Source organism: Heterocephalus glaber, unplaced genomic scaffold (assembly GCF_053883595.1).
Source record: "Heterocephalus glaber isolate CG9 unplaced genomic scaffold, H.glaber_assembly_v1.0 deba00001504, whole genome shotgun sequence".
In the NCBI taxonomy this organism is placed as follows: Eukaryota; Metazoa; Chordata; class Mammalia; order Rodentia; family Bathyergidae; genus Heterocephalus; species Heterocephalus glaber.
In genome coordinates, this window is record NW_028258324.1 from 67591636 (window position 1) to 67614454 (window position 22819).

Below are 22819 nucleotides of genomic sequence, written 5' to 3' on the forward strand. Positions count from 1 at the left end.
CAAATTGAAGAGTAGGGCCACATGAACTTAAGTCCTGGCAAAATTACCACTGCTACTGATCTGGGGCCGATCCTGTCACTGCACTAGGGAACCTGTCTCTGGGTCCATCTCATCTGAATTCCCACACTCTACCTCCACATCTTCAGTGCTGTGTGGCCCAGAGGATGGGCAGAAGTTGGGCAGGAGATTTGAGAGAACTGTACTAATCAGCAAAATCCTGATTATTCTTATTTCTCTCTACCTCTCCCAACATTCAATGTGGATCTCTGAAATGTGTGTCAGAAGGATTTCTCATCTTCATGGATCTTCCAAATGGAGATAAATAATACGTACTTTTTCATTTCTGCTTTGGGGATCCTTTGTTTTTCTTCAAATTGCCCATAAGGCTTGAGTGGAGGGATGTATTTGTGACAATGCTTGGCCATCTTTCTCTTATTGGCCTCCCCCCAAAACAATACTCATGTTGAAATTTAATCGCCACTCTGATGGTATTTGGGGGTGGGCCTTTAAGAGGGGATTAGATAAGCGGTTACTTCCTTCACGGGTGGATTAAGGCTGCTATAGCTGCGGTGGGTGATCTGGAAAGTGTGCTCAGCTTCCTCAGCTCTCTCTTGTTTCCACAGTCTTGTGTGTGTGCTCCCTCACCATGTGGCACCCTTCACCATGTTAGCACACAGCCAGAGGGACCTTGGCAGACACTGAATCATGAACCCGGACTTGTACCTCCAGACTGTGAGAAATAAATGTTTTCCGTTGTTAAATACTCTGTGTTATGGTTTAGTCTAGATGCCCCGCTCCCCAAAGCCTGGAGTGGTCATAGGTGGTTTTTTCAGAGGTGGCTGTGTGATGCTAGGATTAAGGGTGTGTGATTACTAAACCAGTGCACTGATTGGTTTGGCACTGCCCTAATCCTGGTAGCCTGGATAAAGATGCTGTTAAGGTTCACTTGTTTTTGCTGTTTTCTGCTGTGAAGAACTGTTTCTCCTCTGCTGTGTGTCACCCTGCCTTGAAGCCAGCTGATTATGGACTGTGAGCTAAATAAGCCTTTCCTCCTTTAACTTTGGGTGTCTGGTAGTTTGTCTCAGCAGTGAGAGAAAAGTAACTAAGACACCTTGTCTCAAGCATTCTGTTGTAGCAACTTAAAGTGGACTAAGACACCAACTGCACCTTTGCTCTTCCGCACTTGAAGATGAAATAAACTAACTACCAACACATGGCCAACCTTGGCTTATACATACCTTGATGTGCCTGCCTCTTAATGGTTCATCAGGCCTGGGGAAATAAACCGTTTACATCTTCCTGATTCTACCACCGCTCAACAAATATGATTCTTTTGGCAGAGCCTGCCTTCTCTTTTGTACGTGAGTGTAGAGCAGTATCTAATTAGAGTTTACTTACCTTAATGAGATGCTGTATGTGAACTCTTGCCCCTGAATTGCCTGTCCTGATCTGGAGACGCATTTGGCCAGTGCTCCCAGTCGTGGATCCTGCTACCAAGAAATGACAAACAGATAGGGTTAGAGGCTCTGATGATGATGTCAGTAGCAGTATCTTGTTTCATGTGACAGTTAATTATAACATTCATTCAGAAAAGTAGAGGGGCTTGTTGTCATAGTGATGGCTGACTCTTCAAGCAGGATGCATAACTCCAATTGGAACATCTGCCTGCACAGAGGCAAGTATCAATTTGTTTTGTATGCTGTAAGAATGACTGAGGCTACACTTCAGGGAAAAAATATTAATGTGGACAAGGTTTTCTACACTTCTGCTATGTTATATCCTCTTTTGTAGCATTATGGTTTTCATCTGTTTTTTTTTCTTTTCCAAAGTATTAATTTCCAGGTACTCAGCTATTCTCCAGGGACTGTTGGTGATATTAGCTTCCAGGAGCCTCAACGGCTGAAGACCTTGAGGCCAGTAAGGAACATACCGTCCATGTGACCAAGCCTGGGGGCCACTAGGGCTGTATCATTTGTGCAGATAAGCTAGATTCAGCAGAGTCCTTGACTCAGATGGTTGAACTGAAAAACTTTGGAGAAAAGGGAGATATGGGGTTCTCATCCTTCTGATTCTCTTTTCATCTCTATTTTACCAATCTCAAGGTTCCAATAGACATACCGTCAGATGATTAAGCTCCAGCTCATTTTCCTGTCTTTGTTTTGGGATAGAATAGCTCTGCAGAAGCTCTGACGAGTTTTATACTGTACAAGCTGGAGGAAATCAAAGGGATGAGGAGGTTAATAGGCACTAGAAAACATGTATGGAGCAGGTATTATCCTAGGCACTATTACATCCGTTTTCCTATTTTCATGTGAATGCTGGGGTGCATGTTCATAGTCTCAGTTACTTAGGTGACTGAGGCAGAATGTCTTAATCACTTTCCTGTCTCTGGAACGAATACTTGACAACACAAGCTAAAGGATGGGAGATTTATTTTGGCTCTTAGTTTTGATCCGTGGTTAGCAAGACTCGAAGCAGAAACAGGATGACAGAGGAGTACGGTGGAAGAAGTAGTGTTGGACTCACGACAGCCGGAAAGCAGAGAGAAAAGAGAGGAGCTGGAGACAAGAAAACACCCTTTAACAGGGTCCTATCTTCTGACAGCACATCCTGCTACCGAAAATCATCAATAGATGAGTCCACTGATGAGTACAGGGCCACCATGATGCAGTCACCTTCCACATAGGTGAGACTTTGGGGGGACATTTTAAATCTAAAGCATGACACTGAAGGATCACAAATTTGAGGTCTGCCTGGATGGCATAAAAATACATCTTTCCATTTTCCACACCAAGAGAGAATCAGCCCTTCTAGGAGTTATGTAGGCTGTAAGAAGGAAAGACCAGAATCTTCCCATGAATTCTTAAATCCACCTTTTCCTCATGATTTTTAAGCTCATTGGCCCTGGGTCTTTGTTTCCCTGTCTCTTCTGCTTATCTCTGTCTGTCACCTCGAGAGAATTAGAAGGAAAAGTATTTCCCAAATAGGTGGTAGCATCAATCCAGGGAAACAGTAGGGACAGGACAGTTGTCGTGACAGAGAACTGACTACTGGACCATATTGAGAGATAGGCTGTCAGACAGTTCTACCCACAAAAATCTTCTTCTATTCACAAAGTATAAAAGAAAGATACTGGTACAAAAGTATGGCAATATGAGTTTGAATTTTTAGTTTTATAATTCCTGGCTCTATGACCAAAAATAAGTCACTCTTTCTCTCCATATAATTTTTTTCCTCTTATAAATTAAAGTATTGGTACTGAGTCAGTAGATCTCGTGTAGAAGGTAGGTTGAAGGCATTACATCTGAGAATAATGCTAAGAAATTTGGGGAAGACTGGATGGTGTTGTTTTCTTGTTAAAGCCTCCCATAAAAGAGATACAGCAAATAACTAATATAGAAAAACCAAAATTCCCAGGAATCATATAGAGTCACTATCCCACAATATATGCAGAATATGTACTATGTATATCACAAGAGTTATGTTGTATCAGAAGTGTAGGACAGCACAAAGGAAGTACAGAGGGACTTTTAAGAGCTCTGAAAGCCAAGGACTCCTTGGATTGCCAATAGCCACTCCCTGGAAAGCTTGCCCAATTTTTTGAGGACAGTGGTTAGTCCAAATTCTCAGGTGGATAGAAGGAGCTCACGGGAAGCTCCAATAGTCCCAGCACATTTAGGAACCCATAAACCACTGACATGTACCTACCAAGTAGCTCTTCTAGAAAAAAGTACAGAACTGAGTAGACTCTGCTGAACATGGAATCTAAATTGAGCAGGATAAGGACAATGAGAACAAATGAAGAAGAAAGCTGAGCTAATATTGAAGGAGGAGAGAAAGTCTGCTGACCTTACAACCTCCTCCCTCCCAAAGTCCTCCATTTCCCCCAAAACAAGAGAGCCCTCTAGAGCTAGAATGGTAGATAAACTCTCCTGACCACTTTCTCTTCTTAATGTAGTGCTATGATTTTCAGTTCAGTAGCAATTAGCCATTTGTCCCTATAAATTAAAATTTTAGTTACTCTGTCACACTAGCCACATTTCAAGTTCTTCATAGTCACACATAGTTAGTGGCTACTATATTATATAATGCATAACATCTCCCTCATTGCTAAAAATAATAGGGACAGTACTGCTCATAATATGTGTAACATGAACAAAAGAGAATCATTATGGTTCAATCTTAACAAAGTCATAGAATAAAAGAAAATAAGAGGCAAAATAATCTACTTATAGAACAGGTATTGGCAAACTTTTTGTAAAGGTGGTAAATGTTTTAGATTTCATAAGCCTAAAGCAGTAAATATTTTAGATAACTAATAAAAAATTCTGGCTTTATGTGTAATCTGATGTCTGTAACAACTATGTCGTTCTGCCAATGTACAGCAAAATTGCCCATAGACAATAAGTAAAGAAATAAATGAGGCTATATTCCAATAAAAAATTAGTTTCAGAACATGTTGTGGATTGGGCTTGGTCTTCTAGCTGTATTTTGTCAACTCTGCTATAAACTATAAAATTATGACAAAAAGACACATCCGCAAAGCAAAAAAAAAAAAAAAAAAGATAACCTATGAATCAAAATCAGCTAAAACAAATGAATAAATTAGTCAAGTGTTTATCTTGTAAATATAGTAGGAATGGAGAACAGTCAGGAAAACTGACTATCTTAGATGACAAAGAAATCCTCAATAAATTTTAAAGAAGGGAAAAATATAAACAATATTCTCTGATCGCAATATGTTAAAAATAAATATTTTATTTAATAAATAAATATTCTATTTAAGGCCCTCCTGTGTAGAAATTTTTTAAAGCACCACTAAACAATTCTTGGTTCAAAGAAGAGGTACAAACCAAGTTGTAGAATAGAATTTCTCAAAAAAAAAACCCACCTAATGTGTCCACACTATAATCAAATATGGTTAACTCAGTTGCCATATTTATTTTATAGTATTAAATACTTATTCAAGTAAATAAAAATTTAAAAATAAATTAATTAAATACTTAATTTTAAAGTGAAGTCTAAAATACTTTTTAATTAATTTCAGTAGTACATTTTAGGTATACAATATAATGACATTCATCATTGGAAATTTGCACCTTTACATAATCTCTCTTGGTTCTTATTTTTTCCCCCTTCCCCTGACCTCCCTTCAACCCCTCCATCCCACCCTATTCACAAAGACTTTGATTCCATTTTTCCATTTTCTCATATTAATTCCATTCCCTTCTTTCCTTTCCCCTAGCCCTCCCACTTCCCCTTCCCCTTTGCCCCTTTTCTTCCTATTTCACATTATCTATTATACCTTTAGTCCTTATTTACACTTTCAGTTTCTCACACTAGACAAACTATTCGGTATTTACACGTGTCCTATTTATTTCATTTAAGAATATTGCCTCAATATTATCTCTAATTTCTCATTTTGTATGGCTGGGTAGTACTCCATTTATAAAAACAAACAAAAAAAACCATTTTCTTTATCCAGTCTCCAGTTGATGTGAAATTGGGCTGCTTCCAAGATTTAGCTATTACAAATTGTGCTACTATGAACATGGGTGCACATATATCACTGTGGTATGATTCTTTCAATTATTTGGGGAAGATACCCAGCAGGGGAATAGCTGGGTCAAATGGGACTTCTAGGCCTAGTTCTTTGAGGTATCTCCATACTGATTTCCACAGTGGTTGATTTCATGATAGCAGCCACTCTTTCTGGAGTAAGGTTGAATCTCAGCGCTGTTTTCATTTGCATCTCTCCAATGACCAGGGATGTTGAGCATTTTTTCATATGCTTATTTGCTATTTCTACTTCTTTGTCTGAGAAATGTCTGTTCATTACTGATGCCCATTTTACATTGAGTCTTTAAATTTGGGAGGTCTGATTTTTTTCTAAGTTCTTTATAGATTCGAGATAGTAGACCTTTGTCTGAGGAACAGCAGGTGAAAATTTTTTCCCACATTGTGGGTTGTCTCTTCACACTGCTGGTGGTTTCTCTTCCTGTGCAGAAGCTTTTTAATAAGAAGAGATCCCACTTGTCGATTGTTTGTGCTAGTTCACGGGCAACTGAGCTTATGTTCATAAAATCTTTTCCTATAACAATGTCTTCAAGAGTTCTACCTAACCTCTCTTCGAGCTTGTTCAGCATTTCCATTTTAATATTTAGATCTTTAATCCATTTCAGTTTTAGTTTAGTGCATGGTGAGAGATATAGGTCTAGTTTTAATCTTTGGCAAGTTGAACCCCAATTTTTCCAGAACCATTTATTAAAGTGGCTATGTTTCCTCCAGTGAGGGCGTTTGGCTCATTTGTCGAAGATAAGGTGGCTGAGTGTGTCTGGAGTTGTTTCTGCATGTTCTAATCTGTTCCACTGGTCCTCGGGTCTGCTTCTTGGCCAGTACCATGCTGTTCTTATCACAGTAGCTTTGTAGTATAGTTTCAAGTTGGGGGTTGTGATACTCTCTGCCATGTCTCTGTTGCTGAGAATTGCTTTTGCTGTTCTGGGTCTCTTCTTGTTCCAAGTGAATTTTTGGATTGTTTTCTCAAGGTCTGTGAAGTATGCTGCTGGAATTTCAATTGGGATTGCCTTGAATCTATATAGCAGTTTTGGAAGTATGGCCATTTTCACTATGTTGATTCTTCCTACTCAGGAGCAAGGGATGCCTTTTCATTCTCTGATATTGTTTTCAATTTCTCTCTTCAGAGTGCTGTAGTTTTCAGAGAAGAGGTCTTTGATTTCTTTTGTTAGGATGATTCCTAGGTATTTCAGTTTTTTGGATGCTATTGTGAAAGGAATTATTTGCACTATTTCTCTCTCAGTGAGTCTGTCATTGGTGTAGAGGAAAGCTATTGATTTTTGTGTGTTGACCTTGTAACCAGCTACTGTATTGAATTTGGTTATTAAGTCTAGAAGACTTTTGGTGGAGTTCTTGGGATCTTCTATATAGAGTATCATGTCATCTGCAAATAATGACAATTTGACTTCTTCATTTCCTATCTTTATTCCTTTTATTTCTTTCTCTTGTCTAATTGCTGTGGCTAATGTTTCTAACACTATATTGAACAGGAGTGGTGATAATGGACATCCTTATCTTGTTCCAGATTTTAGTGTGAAGGATTTCAGTTTAGAATGATATTGGCTGATGATTTTTCATAGATAGCTTTTATCAGATTGAGTAAGAGACCGTGTACTCCAATTTTTTGTAGAGTTTTTATCATAAATGTATGTTGGATTTTGACAAATGATTTTTCTGCATCTATTGAGATGATCATATGGTTTTTGTCCTTGGCTCTCGTGATATAGTGTACTACATTTATTGATTTGTGTATGTTGAACCATCCCTGCATTCCTGGGATGAATCTCACTTTGTCAGTGTGTATGATCTGCATTTTATTTTCCAGTATCTTATTAAGGATTTTTGGATCCATGTTCATTAGTGAGATTGGCCTGTAGTTCTCTTTTTTGGTTGAGTCTTTCTCTGTTTTGGGAATCAAAGTGATGCTTCCAGGAGTAAACTTGGGAGTATTGCTTCCCTTGCAAGTTCATTGAAGAGTTTAAACAGTAGTGGCAGTAGTTCCTCTCTAAATGTCTTGTAGAATTCAGCAGTGAAGCCATCAGGACCTGGGCTTTTCTTAGTTGGTAAGTTTTTAATTAAGTTTTCAATTTCATTGATTGATATTGGGTTGTTTAGAATTTTTAGGTCTTCTTCATTCAACTTTGGTAATTCATATGTATCTCAGAATCTGTCCATTTCTTCTGTGTTTTCCATCTTATTGGCATATAGGTTCTTAAAGTGGGTATTGATTACCCTCTGGATTTCTGCTGGGTCCATTGTAATTTCATCCTTTTCATTCCTCATTGCATGGATTTGGAGCTTTTCTTTCCTTTTTCTGATAAGGTTGGCTAAGGGTTTGTCAATTTTGTTTATTCTGTCAAAGAACCAACTCTTGGCTTCATTGATTTTTTGTATCATTCTCTTTGTCTCCATTGCATTGATTTCTGCACTGATCTTTGAAATTTCCTCCCTTGTATGAGCTTTGGGTTTGTCCTGTGCTTCTTTTTTCTAGAAGCTTGAGGTTCAGCATCGGGTTGTTTAATTGAGCTCACTGTATTTTCCTATTATGTGTATTCACTGTTATGAATTTCCCTCATAAAACTGCTTTCATGGTGTCCCATACATTCTGCTATGTTGTATTGGCATTGTCATTTAATTGTAGGAACTGTCTGATTTCTTCTTTAATTTCCTCTGTGATCCATTGGTTATTCAGAAGTGTGTTGTTCAATTTCCATGTGTTTCTGAAATTCTTGCGGTTTCTTTTGCTACTTTTCTCCAATTTCATTGCACTATGGTGTGATAATACAAAGGGAATATCTTCAGTTCCTTTGCACTTACTGAAACATGTTCTATGAGTGAGTATGTGGTCTATTTTGGAGAATGACCCTTGTGCATCCGAAAAGAATGTGTATTTTGATTTGGTGAGGTGGAACATTGTGTAAACATCTGTTAAGTTCATTTGTTCAAGAGTTTTATTGTATTCCAATATTTTGTTGCTTATTTTTTGTCTAGTTGATCTATCTATTTGTGACAGTGGGGTATTGAGTTCCCCCACTACTATTGTATTTGTTCTTACGTGATTTTTCATGTCGATTAGTATTTGTTTTATATAGTTGGGCACATTAGTGTTTGGTGCGTAGATATTTATGATTGTCATGTCTTCCTCTTGGATTGTTCCCTTTACAAGGATGTAGTGTCCTTTGTCTCTCTTAATCAGTGTTGGTTTGATATCCACTTGATCTTCAAAGAGGATAGCTACTCCTGCTTTTTTTTCTGGTTCCTGTCACATGGAGTATTGTTTTCCACCCTTTAACTCTGAGTCATTGAGTTTCTTTTTGAATTAAGTGTGTTTCTTATATGTAGCATATTGTTGGCTCTTGCTTCTTGACCCATTCTGCCAGTCTATTTCTTCTGATTGGTGAATGGAGATCATTATCATTGATGGTTATAAATGATACATATTGACTTATCATTGTCATGACTCTTTCTTTCTATTGGCTTCTCCCCCTTTGCATTAATTTCTTGTCCTACCTGCCAGATTCATTCTGCTGGGCTTCCTGGGGTTTTGATCCTCATTGTCTCTTCCTATGATATTGTCTAAAATGTTTTGGAGTGCTGGTCTGGTATTCATGGACTTCCCAAGGTGCTTTTTTTCATGAAAGTATCTTATTTCTCCATCAATTTTGAAAGATAGTTTTGCAGGGTACATCAATCTGGGTTGGAGGCTGTTTTCCTTTAGGGCTTAAAATATGTCACTCCAAGCTCTTCTTGCCTTGAGGGTTTGTGTTGAGAAGTCTGCTGTGATTCTGATGAGTTTTCCTTTGTATGTGATTTGTTTCTTTTCTCTAACTGCTTGTAAAATTTTGTTTTTCTGTTGGGTTTCTGGAATCTTAACTATTATATGCCTATGTGTAGAATTTTTTTGATCAAGGCTAGCTGGAGTCCTATATGCCTCACTTATCTGTATGTCAAGTTCTTTTCCCCTGCTTGGCAAGATTTGTGCCATCACTTCTGTGCACCATTTTTTTTTTATGTCATCTGGACTCTCTCCTATTTCTTCATTGACTCCAATCAGTCTTATGTTATTCTTCTTTGCATCGTCTAGCAGCTGCTGGATTGATTTCTCATGTTCCTTTACAATTTTAAAGCAATTTTTCTTTTCCTCCTCATTAATTACAATCTTATCTTCTATATGTGAAATTCTATCCTCACATTGGTTCATTCTGCTGTGTAAACTTTCAGTGGAGTTTTTAATCTCCAGGAAATCTGTTTGCATCTGTTTTATGGATTCCATTTGTTTCCTATTTTGGGATTCCATCATGTTCCTCAGCTCCTCTATTTTTTTTAATCTGTGTTCTCTCTAGACTTATTAATTGTGTCTTGCACTATGGGTACAATCTCTGCTGTTATCTGAGAAATTATTTCTGATTTTCTTTTTTTCCAGATCCTCTTTTGTTGCCAGTTCAGGGAGTCCAGATGGTTGAGTATCAGATTGTTCCATGTTGTTTCCCTGTGGGGTTGCTTTAGGTGATCTGGGAGCCTGATTTTGAGACTTGTTTATGTGTCTTCTCATTTCAAAGCGGGTGGGGATGTGTCCTGCTGGCACCCATGCAGCTCACCTCCTCTGCACTGGGGGCAGTGGTACTGTGGCCTGGAAGGTTCACCTCCTCTGTTCTAGGGGCAGCTCTGCTCCTCAGTTCTTCTAAAATAATATTTAACAAGAAGAACCAGAAGCCAAATGAAAGAATTAATATGGATCAAAGTAAAAATCAGAGAGATTGAAAACAGAAAATTAATAGAAATAATACATAAAGGTAAAATCTGGTTCTTTGGAAAATAATTGATAAAACATTTAAACCACTGGCTAAACTAATTTGTACAAAACTAAAAGTATAAATATGCGAAATTAGAAATAATAAGGTAAATAATCCACAAACCAGAAAAAAATTAAAAATCCATGAAACTGATTTATAAATGCTGTGTCAATACATTTGAAAACTTTGATGAATAAATCAATTCTTAGCAATTAGGACTTACAAAAATTTAACCCAGTAGAGATAGAAATTAGAAAGACCAGTTACCACAAGTCAATAGAGAAAGAGTTTAATGAGCTCAAATGTACCAGGACCAGATGGTAGCTATGCTCTCCTTGATGGTATGTTGTCTTTGACTGCACAACCCTCAGAGTTCCTAGGAAGACTTACACTCAACAATCTCTATGCAGTCACATTCTGAATTTTGTTTATTTGTGTGGCTATTAAATGCATTTTGTGAAATTAATGTTGGGTGTGGTAGATGTGGGCACAGTGATGATAGCAGGAAGGCTGAAATGATGGCTATAGACATTGCACCTGCCAGGGTAGTAGAAGCCAGCAACAAGCAGGAGCATCCTGGCTAGAGCATCCTGCTGAGCTTGGCAGACCTTTGTTTGAACTTGACTTCTCCCATTTTATAGCTTTATGATCTTGGGCACGATCTTTAACCTTTTAATTTTACTTTCTTCTCATCTAAAATGACAATAATAAAAGTACCTGCCTAGAGCAGCTGATATGAGGATTAAATGTGAATAAATTTACAGTGTGTTTGTGTGTTTGGCTGAACAATGGCATGGAGTAAACCCTCTATGAATCTCAGCTACTGTCATCCTGATGTGGGGTGAGTGGAATAAAGTGGTGTCCTCAGCACTTTTGCAAGATTCACAGACTAGAAAAGTTAATTAAAATGTACATTTGACCTCAAAATCTAATCCCTGTAAGGTAGAGGATATACTGTATCTGAAACATTCTCTTCTTGCCCCCTATTTTCCTAACTCAAGATATCTTCCTCAGGGAACACTGGAAAAATATAGCAGGTTGAAAATGTGCATGTTGTTCTGCTCTATTGCCAAACTCTATTAAGACATGTATTTTAAAAGGCAAAACTTCACAACAGTAGAGAAAGTAAAAAGAGACAAAGTTACATGCAACAAACTTTTAGAGGATGTTACGGTTTGGATCTTAAATGGTCCCAAAAGCCTATATGTTAAAGGATTGGGTGCCTGTATGTAGCACCACTGGAAAGTGGTGGAAACTTTAGAAAGTGGGGCAAAATGGAAGGAATTTAGGTCACTGTGGTGTGTCCTTGTAGGGATATTGGGATCCAGAGTCTTACTCTCTCCATCCCGGCTGGCATAAGGTGAGCAACTTACCCCACCAGAAGCTCCTATCATGATGTACTGTGCTACCACAGGCCCAAGCACCAGGGCCAAGAAACCATGGACTGAAGCCTCTAGAATCATAAGCCAAAATAAATAAATTTCTCCTCTTTCTAAGTTCATTTATCTCAGGCATTTTTCACCGTGATGAAAAACTGACTGACTTAGTAGGTAGAATGTATATGAAAGCATTCCAACTAATTTAGCAATCAAGGAAAGGTGAATCTTAAACCAGGATTGATGAAGATTAAAAGCAACCTACCTACATGTAGAAAACCTGAAAATCTTACAAATTCACATGAAATTCTTCAGGAATTGTGAGGGCACAGCCTTGCTCAGAAGTCAGTATAAGACATTGGTAGACCCCAAGGTCTCATCCCCTTCTGCCTTGCAGCAAGGTGAACACTAGCCTCATTCTGATAGAAGCCAAAAGCATAATTTCTGTATAGGATAAAACAGATGTGCATGGACTAGAGGTTACCAGGTACAGTTCAGAGTGGACTTCCATACTTAAAACAAGGGCAACAAGCTAGCGTATGTTCTTCAACAGTAAGGTCTTCAGACAGCTCTGCTAACAAAGCTTCAAAATGTAAACAACCAGACTGTCTTCTAGTGTGAAGCTGGAGAATTCTTCTCCTTAAATATGGTCAGCCCAAGTGGAAAGACTTTTAGATGCAAATATAAAATGACCCAAGCCCACCATCAACAAGTCCGCCATCAACAAGCCCTATCCCTTGAGCCCAGAGCTTCAGATAAACTTTTTTTATGTCATGATCTAGTTAGTTATTATGGTTCACCAAGGGTCACTATCCATTTCTGACTGCAAATACAGAAACCAAAGCAAACACAAAAGTCACCATAGAGAACAAAGACACAATGTAAGTAGAAGACAACTTGAATGTATCTTCAGAGAATGAAAAGATAATAGTTCATTCATAAGAAAAAAGGGGATGCAATTAAAAAGCACACTCAGACAAATAAAGAATACTTGGAAATTAAATCTTTACAGCCGAAATATAAAAATCCAATAAAAGAAATAGAAATCAAGGTTGCAGATGTATATTATGAAATAGAAAAAAATAACAAAAACTTAGGAGAGAAAGATGAAAAATAAAAAGACTGGCCATTGAGGTTTGATGTCTAAAGAGTAGGTTTTCTGAAAGAAGAAAAAGAAGGGAGAAAAAGCCCTAGGAATAGGTCAGGAATAATTTTCTGAACTCAGTAAAACCAGTTTCCAGATTGAGAGGAATGCTCAACAGATTAAAGTGCTATAACAGGGTGGGGAAGGAGGGAGGAAGACAAGGGAAGAGAAAGAGGAAGGAACAGCAATGAGTGGAAAAGAGAGAAGAAAAAACCTCAATAACATACAAAGCATCATAAATTGGAATAGTTACAGGGTTCTCTCCATATTCATGTAAGAAGCTAGACAATCACTGAAAAGCCATCAAAACTCTAAGTGTAGAATAGTATCACCAACCAAATCATCAACCAATGTGAAAATAAAATAAAGACAACTTTCAGATATACAAGTTCTCAAATTTTTGTCTGTCATTTATTTTTCCCAGAGAGTTCTGCTCTGTCACAGATATTTGCATAAGCAAGAGAGAAAACCAAGAACCAGAAAGATGTGAATATAGAAAACAGCAAATCCAACATAAAAGAGAGATGAAGGGAATCCTAACGATGACAGAAAGGCAGACCATACCCCCAATAAAGAAGTCAAAATTACCAGATTGAAGTACAACAGAAGACTCAAGAGATAATTCTTCAAAAGTGATGTAACTGATATAATGACTGATATTCTTTATCTTGAGAGTTGACAAAGGTTTGGATGAATTAGGTCATCTATGTAGAAAAATGTGCACATATAAATAGAAGACAACCATTAGCTCTAAAGAAACAAAACATTATTCAAAATGGGAAAATGATCACTTGAAATGATATTATTCAGTTGGGGCTAATATTTGCATAGTCCTAATAATAACAGAATATTGATCTAGCCCAAATTCTAACATAACTGTCATGAGAATATTTTGGTATTCTGGAAGGATGTTTATATATGAGAATGGAAGAGGGAGAAAACTAAAAATTTCAAGAAGTAACAGTATCTGAGAGTAAATAGCAAACTAAAGATAAAATGTTTGTGTGGGAGAGAACTACTTCTTTCTGAAACAAATATTGTGGGATCATCAACTTTAAGTGTTAATGTATAATTCTTACTGAAAAAAGTGCACAAACTAAAAACAGGACAAAACTTTCTCTAATGGAACATGAGTTCTCTGTAGACTTCATTTCCAATGCCACAGGGTTTCTGGGACAACTTAGCTATGGTATATTTTTTCTACCAGTAATATTTTTTAAAAGAAAGAGTATGAGAGACGATGCTTTGTGAAGGTAATTGTACCTACCTAACCATGTTCTAATAACCAATGTTGAGCAACAATCACAATTTTATATATGAAAATGTCACGTAATTTTTTCCTACATAATCCTCCCTGTTTTTTCAAGCACTCTGCGATTCCTAGGTAGCTACCTGCAGGTGGCTGAATGGGTGGGAAGAGTGGTCAAACATCTCAACCACCAGCTGAGTAGCAGTTAACCAGGTGATAATAGTTGTAGGAAGATTGTAAATAACAGCAATAACTATGTGGATGAGTGAAGAGTTTGTAGTTTACAAAAAACTCATATCCTTTAAAAAAAATGCCTTAACTGTGGATAGTCCATCATGTTTACCAAGACAGCTGATAGAAGGTAGGTATTTTGGGTCAACAGCCCCCTTGGGGCTGCGGACCAACAGTGAGGATCACCTGTATGACAGAACTATCTTGCACGTCGAACTTTCCCAATCAGGCAATGGCAAACCCAGCTCCTCCCTGACTGTAACTCTGTGAGACCCCCACGTGAGAATCACGAAGCTGATCCTAGGCAACCCAGAAAACCATGAGGAGTAATAATTAATTTTTGGTTTTGGCCACTACGTTCCTGGGAGGCTTGTTAATAAAGTAATGAACAACCAGAATGGGAAAGATCTACTCCAGTTCCATCTTTTTGTGCATAGGAAAATAAAATCTGGAGCAGGGATGATTTTCCCAAGATTTCAGAGCAGGGTAGTGGTTGAATTAGCAACAGACTCAGTCCTCCAAAAGCCTTGAGTTCATTCCCAAAACTATTTATTCTACTAAATGCTACCACTGTTTCCTCTTCCCCCCTTCTTCCTCTTTGTCCTCTTCATCCATCTCTTCTTTCTTCAACTTCTCCTTCTCTTGCTTCTTCTTGTAATTTTTTATTTTGATATTTCAAACTTACAGAAGCTTCAGAAATAGTGCAAGAAAATCCCACGTACTCTTTAGCCAGATTCACCACTCCTCTGGATTTTACCTCCTGTCCCAATGTTCTTTAAAGGGAACATTTTTTTCTATAGGAAAACTGCCCACAATATGGGTTCCCACTGAGTGGTTAGTCACTGTTCAGATAATCCCAGCAGGAACGAGAGAAGGAAAGGGCACCTGGGAACTAGAGGGGTGTGGGAGGGAAAGCTATGGACAAAAGAGTAATATTAATCAAGAAGAAAGGGCATGAAAATGGAGCTCAGATCACTAGTGACCAGTTTATCTCCATCAAGTAATTCCCAGAAGCAGTCCCCCTAAACTGATTACTGAATACATGGTGAACTTGAAGTCTAAAGGCACAACTTGGAATCTTCCACCAACTGTATGACTTTGGAGAGTTCCTTCCCTCTGAGTCTCTGAGCCTGGGGTTTATAACAAGTTAAAATCAGTCTATGCAGATGAATTGGCTTTGGGAATGTTGCGGAGCTAAGGAATTTTAATCATCTTTATCTAACAAAATCTCTTGGAGAGCTTTAAAAATCCTGGTGCTATGGTCCCATCTTTAGTAATTCTTATTAAAGTGGTCTGAGGTGGGGTCCAGGTACTGTTAGGTTTTGTTTTTCAGCTCTCAGATAATTTTTAGTTTGCTGCCAAAGTTGAGGACTACTGTGGTGGACAACAATAAATACTCTCATCAAATTCTGCCTAAACTCTCAGAACTCATCCAGACTGGGCTAGCTGTCCTCTCTCCTTTGCCCCTTTCCCATTTCCATTACTACCCTTCTCACAGAAGTGAAACCTCAGAGTTAGGAGTATTCCTAATTCCAGGCCTGATGTTCTTCCAACTTCTTTAATCACTTTATTTTTGCATTGCCCATCTCTGCATTCCCTGATAATTCACGTTGGAATGATTGTTTCCTGGATGTGCCTTGTAGATTCCCAGGCTCTCTGTATCTACTCAGTGTTTAACTCTGTGCAGAGGTATTTTATTTCTACCGGAGATAAACATCTGCCATTCTTTCCCTCTAGCAGTTAGACACCTAATTGCTACTGTACCGATCTATGCAATTTGAGATTGGCAGGAAGTGACTCACACAAAAACACCTTTACAAATACCTTTGAAAAGAAGTGTGGGAGGAATCTTATATTCCTCAGTGGTCTTAACAGGGCAAAAGAATAATTTCCCAGATGAGTATAACTCTTCTTTAATTACAAAAACTGACCTTTATGTTACATTTACTTCTTATTTTACTACAAAATCCCTGAGATGACGTGTTTACACATTTTGAAGCTTAAATCCTTGCTTCTTTTTTACCATCTTTCCACTATTTCTCCCTTCTTCCTCCCTCCCTCTTTCCCTGCTTTCCTTCTTTCCATTCTCACCCCCTTCCTCCCTTCCTTCCTTTGTACAAAGCTTATTTTGAGCAATGTCTCCATGAGGCACTGAGGATAAAAAGATGAACAAAACTATGTTCTTCCCTCTGTGAGACTCCTGGTCTAAGGGTAGAGAGTGAAAAACACAATGCAGTTTGACAGATGCTATAGTAGACTGACACAAACTTCTGCAGAACTGTCCCCCTTTGAAACAATATTTCTGGGAGAAAGAATATTTCACCTGAACTTGCAAGGATGAGCCTGAGATTTCTCCAAGTGACGATTTGAGGAAAAGCCTTCCAAGGAAGGGTACAGCTTGTGCAGGAGCTGCATGGTGGTGTATGTTGGGAAATGTGGGCAGTTCTAAGAACAAGAGCTTTCTAGTAGAAAGGGAGAGGGAGAATGGAGATTATTGTTTAGGAGTTGCAGCTGAAGAAATTCTCAGTCAAAACATCCATCTTAATCCACCTTGTTCCAAGTTCTGGCTGGCCTGCATTTCTCCTGTCCCTACACTCTGATTTCTTAATATCCATAGAGGCTACTGATTTGAATTTCTCTAACCTCACTTCTTGTTCATGTGCTTCAGGCACTCAACCCTCTTTTCTGTCCCTGAACTCACTTATCCCTAGGGCCTTTGCCATTGCTGTCCCATCGGCCTGGAATGCACAGTTCATCATCGCAGGATTGGGTGCCTCCTTGTCATTTCCACTCAGTTCAGGTATCACCACCTCAAAGAAATCTTCTCAAACCACTCTCTGTAGTCACCCTCCTCCAATCCCATCGCCTTCTGTGAACTCAGGCTGGCAAACATCTCTGCAGCAGTCATTGGTAAACAATGATCTTTCTTCACTTGTTCATAAACTTTTTGTCGATCTCTCTTTTCATTTCCCTGATGAATCTCTGGAAAGTAATCTGCACATGGTGTTTGGTAAGCATTTAAAAATGTGCTGATAAAACATACTGATACTTTTGAGGGGTGGTGAACCCAGGGGCACTCTACCACGGAACTACATCCCCAGAACTTTTTGTTTTATTTCTTATTTTTATTTGGGGGACAAGATCTTACTAAACTGCCCAGGCTGACCTTTAATTTGAGATCCTTCTGTCTCAGCCTCCCAAGTAGCTGGCATTACAGGCACGTGCTATTGTAACCTAATGGGCCTGGAACATACCTTTGATTGGAGCTATTCTTATCCAGGCACCAGAATACTGATATCTTCTAGCCCCATTCCTAGTATTAAAGTATCTCAGAAGCAAGATGAGAATTGTTATTGATGGGCATGAAAATGAAACATAAAGAACTTGAGAGCCCTAAGCAATACCCTGGCTTGGTGAGGCTTAATGCAGTGTCCCTAACCTACACTAGAAAAGACTCATCCACCCACACCAGAGTGCCGGCGACTTGTCTCACAAGGCTACATCTCCCTCCCCCGGGCACTGCTAGAGGCTCTGTATCTCTTTCTGCTCTCATTTTCCAGCTTATTACTTCACTTGTCATGGTAGATTTGCCCTTAGCTCTGTCCTTTCTAGAGTCACACTACTAGAGCTATGACTCGCGAAAGTACCACCTCTTAACACTCTCAGCATTCTGGCCATAGGCACAAAGCTGAGGAAATGAACAAAGAGCAAGCAGGATTCCTACAGGTCAGAAGAGGCAGAGGGGTGGAAAGAGAGGGGAGACCAGAGGCTCCTTTACCCTGGAGAGAATTGGCTGCTTCATTTGTTGTTTATTTCTAATAAACCTTGAGAGTTTTAGGCATTATCTTTTTAATGTATTTCCAATTTAAATAAATCCTACTAATGAAAGCATTTTCTAAATCTAGTTTCTTTGGTTAAAATGCAAATCAACTCAAGGAGCAATTTGTATTAAAAGGAAGAAAGTAAAATAATCTGAAGCATGTGTTTATTTTATCTTGCATCCAAGAAAGGAAGATTTGGTATCAGCTAAAGACAGACTCTTCTTTTGCTGTGCGGTGACTGCTCAAGAGAAAACTGTGTAGCTAAAGGCAAATTTTCATTTCAGCCTCTTAGATGGCCTTAATTACTTGGCGGAAATCACAGAAGGTGATGCCAAGTGGTATTTGAACCTGTCATTTTCTTTTACTGTTTGGGGGATTCAGATATTTTCCACTCTAATGTGGCAAAATATTCAATCAGCTTAAATTATGCGTGCACTCCAGATCAAACCAGCTAGATGTCAGGAGCAATTCAATATTTTCTTGAATTTGGGAGACTGAAAGCCAGCAAGATAAAAGTTTAGGAGAGCAAGATACAAATTTACCTTGTAGTGTGGAGAAAAGTAAGTATAGAAGTGGGAAAACTTTTCTTCCTTGGAGAAGTCAATCGCTAGGTCCACCATAGAACTTTCAATTAGTGACATTCCGGCAATTTGAACAGACAGTTTTAATTTCCAATGCCTACCTTGAGTTTCTACATCTTCTTCATTTTTAAAAATAAATGTCAAGTAACAAGTTATATTGTCACTTGCTTTGTGATTGTGAAAATGTTGTCACTTCTCTGTGTCATTAGATTCATTTTTCAGTGGAGAAACCTTGGTCAAGGTCAATTGACTCTATAGAGGAGGGTACTAGCAATTCCCTTTACTTTTAAATGATACAAGTAATTAATTCTGGGACTTCACAAAACATTTATAAAACATCTACTATGTAACAAAAAACTGAACAAGGGTCAGCATGGATGAGTCATCGGCTCTGCATGCAAGCCATTGCTAAACTCCTGACATAGAGACAGCTCAGGAAGGGGTACAAAGTAGAAGAGGACAAGGGTGGTAGCGGCAAAACAGTCTAAGGGCTTGTGGTGGAAGCTTGGGGCAAGGGGATGAGGTATGTGTCAAAGATCTAAGAAAAGTTGGCTTTTAGCTGAGATTGCTAAGAATGTGTTGGTGTCTGTACATGGTGGCCGGGGAGAGGGCTCCTGGTAGAAGAGACAGCTTGAGGGCCAGCATGGAATTCTACAAAACGAACACTGAGTGTACCAGGGCATCAGTGAACAGACCAGTGAACCAGTGTAATTGGAGCCCAGGATTTTTGTTGTTGTGTTGTGATTGAACCCTGGGAACCTTACACTGAGCTTCATCCACATCTTTTTTGGGAGGCGGTGGCGGGGGGGCGGATTTTCTCTAAACTGCCCAGTCTGGTCTCAAACTTGGACTGCCCCCCTGAGTAGCTGAGCTTACTTAACAATCAAGCACCACCAGGCCCAGTTTCAAAAGAGTAAATACTGGATGAGGGAAAGAGATGAATAGGACACGGTAAACCTCAAAAGGCTTATGGAAAACTTGGAATGACAGATTAAAGATTCTTGATGTTCAGAAGGTAAAAGAGCCACTTAAAACTTCTGTTATAGACTATATGTTTGTATCTCTCCAAAATTTCTATATTTAAATAGTAACTTCCAATGTGATAGTGTCACGAGAAAGAAATTAGGTCTTGAGTGTGAAGCCCTCACAAATGGGGTTAGTGCCCTTATAAGAGCAAATATGAGTCTCTCTCCTTCTCCATCTCGCTCTCTCTCTCTCTCTCTCTCCCCCGCCCCCCCCTTCCCTCCGAATATACTGAGAAGAAGGCTGTTGAGAAACCAGGAAGCAAGCCCCCTTTAGACACCAGCTCTGCCAATGTCTTGATGTTGACTTCCCAGCCTTTGGAACAGTGAGATAAAAATGTTTCTTCTTCGTGTAGCTCAGTCTGTGGTATTTTTATTATAGCAACCTGAACTAAGACAGCAGCTTCTGAGTAGGAGAGTGTCAGCCAGGATTGCTTAGGGAAGATAAGGAAGGATGTAGTGTCACAGGGCCTGGCCAGGTCAGGGGCTGTGGAATGATGTAGAAGGCGAACGTGCTCTTACTGAGGACTCTGCCTTTGGTCAAGAAGGGAGCGATGAAAAACTAAGACTTTTCACTTCAGGAAATTTGCAGTGGACTAATATGAAATACAACCAGCCTTGTCTTAGGGACCGCTGTTCATACAACCAAGGACCTTCTGACTGTGTCCTCTGAAGCTAAATATAAACACTCAAGCAAACAGTAAAACATTTAGACAATCACTAAGAATTTGTGCTTGATAAAACAAGACTCTTGATGTTATGAAAACTGAAAAAAAAGGAGACTATGGCCTTCCTTTTTATTTAAGTATTTGGAAAGAAAACCCAACCAAACAAACAAACACCAAACTCCATAAAAGTAAGAAAATATTGCCATTATCTCTTGCCCTTTGCATTCTAAAATCTGGGTTCTTGTCCTTTAATTTACCCACTTGGACTTCATTTTTCTCATTTGTAAATGAGTGGAAATACTCAGTTTTTATGTATCAAGTGAAATGATGAATATTAAAGTATTCAACTAACTGAAGTCATTAAATAATTATCATAAATGATCACAGTTTTAATGAAATCAAAACTCCATCTCCAGGTGCCTGCAGTGGGACATGAAGGGAGTTTCTGAGTCCCTTGACACATGGCTGGGAACACAGAGCTTGGATGCTCCGGACAGCACTGTTTCCAGCAAACCACGGGTCTGGGTCTCTCTCAGCAGTCCGAAAGCTCCACCCTGGTAGGATCTGTGGTGGGATTCACAAACAGCAACTGGCACTAGATGGGCACTTGATAGAGATGGACTGAATGAAATACAATAATAACTGCAAGTGCTTTTATTTCATATTAGATGCATTTTTTAATTACTTTTGGCCACTCAATTATCAGCCTGTATTTACATTATCTTCCTTTCTTTCCATTCCTTAAGGATTATTGAATATCTACTATGTGCTGAGTACTGTGTTGAGCACTCAAGATAAAGTGATGAAAAAATTAACTTCATATCTGTTTTCATGGAATTTATAAATTCATTTTTATTACAACCACCCTCAGAGATTCTATGTTTGCCAGACTAATTCTATATATTATTATTTCTATTGAATGAAACTTATGTCCTTGAAAGCACTTGGAACATTTTGGGATATCTCAGTCCAATTTATAATTTTTTTAAAACTCTCTGTTATTAACAATAATAATTATTGATCTTTAAAAAATAATTACATCAAAGGTTTCTTTTTTTAAAAAAACATGACTTTCTGTTTTGTATTTTTAAATGAATTGTAGTTATTGACAAAGTCCTTAATGGTTGGGCTAATATAGAACACTAAATTCCTGAAATTTAGCTTGTTCTTAAAATTAAATTCTATCGAGTAACTAAAGATGGGGGTCATATGAGACCAGAAAACCAATTTACAAACGTGCATCTTTAGCCAAATATTTTGATGAACTAAATTAAAAATATAAGTCGTATAGAAAATGACAAGAGGTGAATTTATCAAAATTGTGAATAAACAAAGCCTAAAATAAAGATCTCGAGTACATTGTATTGAAAGAATACTTGCTAACAGTCATGTATGGATGGGTAGATGGTTGGATTTTTGGTATTGATTTCAAACTTATTTCTTCTCTGATCAGAGAATGTAGTGTAAAATGCCTTCAAATCTGTCAAGACTTCTTTAGTCTAATATAAAGAGAATAATATGCAAGGTTCTGTGTGGCCTCAAAAAAGATTTGTATTTGCCTGTGTTGGAAGTAGTATGTAGGTTTTTAGATATTCACAAATTTAGGGTTGAAATTGTACCAATATTTAATAAGCTTCCTTATGTCTTATACAGTATTTTATCTCTGGCAGTTCTTTTAACATAAAGTCTACTTTGTTTTGAATTTTACCTAGAATTTCTTTTTCCATCTGCTTATTTTAATGTCTGTATGTCTTTGCATTTTAGTTGTTACTTTTATAAATACCACGTGACTGGGTTTGTTTTCTTTAAATCTAATCTGAAAAACCCTTGTCTTTTTTTTTTGTCTCCTTTGGTACCATGGATTGAATTCAGGTCTTTACCTTTAAAAAAAAAAATTATATATATATAGTGTTTTATTTTGAGGCAAGGTTTCCCTCAGTCACTAAGTTGCTGAGATGGGACTCAAACTTGACATTCTCCTGTCTCAGCCTCCCAGAATGCATCATCATCATCCCTAGAAAAGATCCTTCTCTTTTAACTGTGGTTTATTTCATCCATATTGATTATGATAACTGATATGTTTGAATTAATTTTGTATCTTATTTCATACTTTCCATTTATTCTGCTTTTTTTTGTTTTTTGTTTAAATTATGCATGGATATTGAATTTATTATTTGATAGTTCTGTAATTTATATTATCATGTTTTTACTGCCATTACTTTATTTTTAATTATAATTATTAGTGCATATTTGTACACGATGTGCTTTGATTGTCTCTAACTTCCCTATTATCTTATTGCATGCCCCCTCCCTTCCTCTGGGCTCCCCTCTTTCCTCTCCTGGGCTCCCCACCTTCCTAA

General features: G+C 38.2%; 1 long non-coding RNA gene across 1 annotated transcript in view; it reads right to left on the reverse strand.

The window, feature by feature from the left end:
• Positions 1-1359: 1359 nt before the first annotated feature.
• The window catches only part of LOC147825405 (uncharacterized), a 33562-nt gene continuing 12102 nt past the window's right edge, over positions 1360-22819 (reverse strand). The window contains exon 3 of the long non-coding RNA XR_015441036.1: positions 1360-1487. This is a non-coding gene — a long non-coding RNA (uncharacterized LOC147825405). The remainder of the gene's footprint in view (positions 1488-22819) is intronic.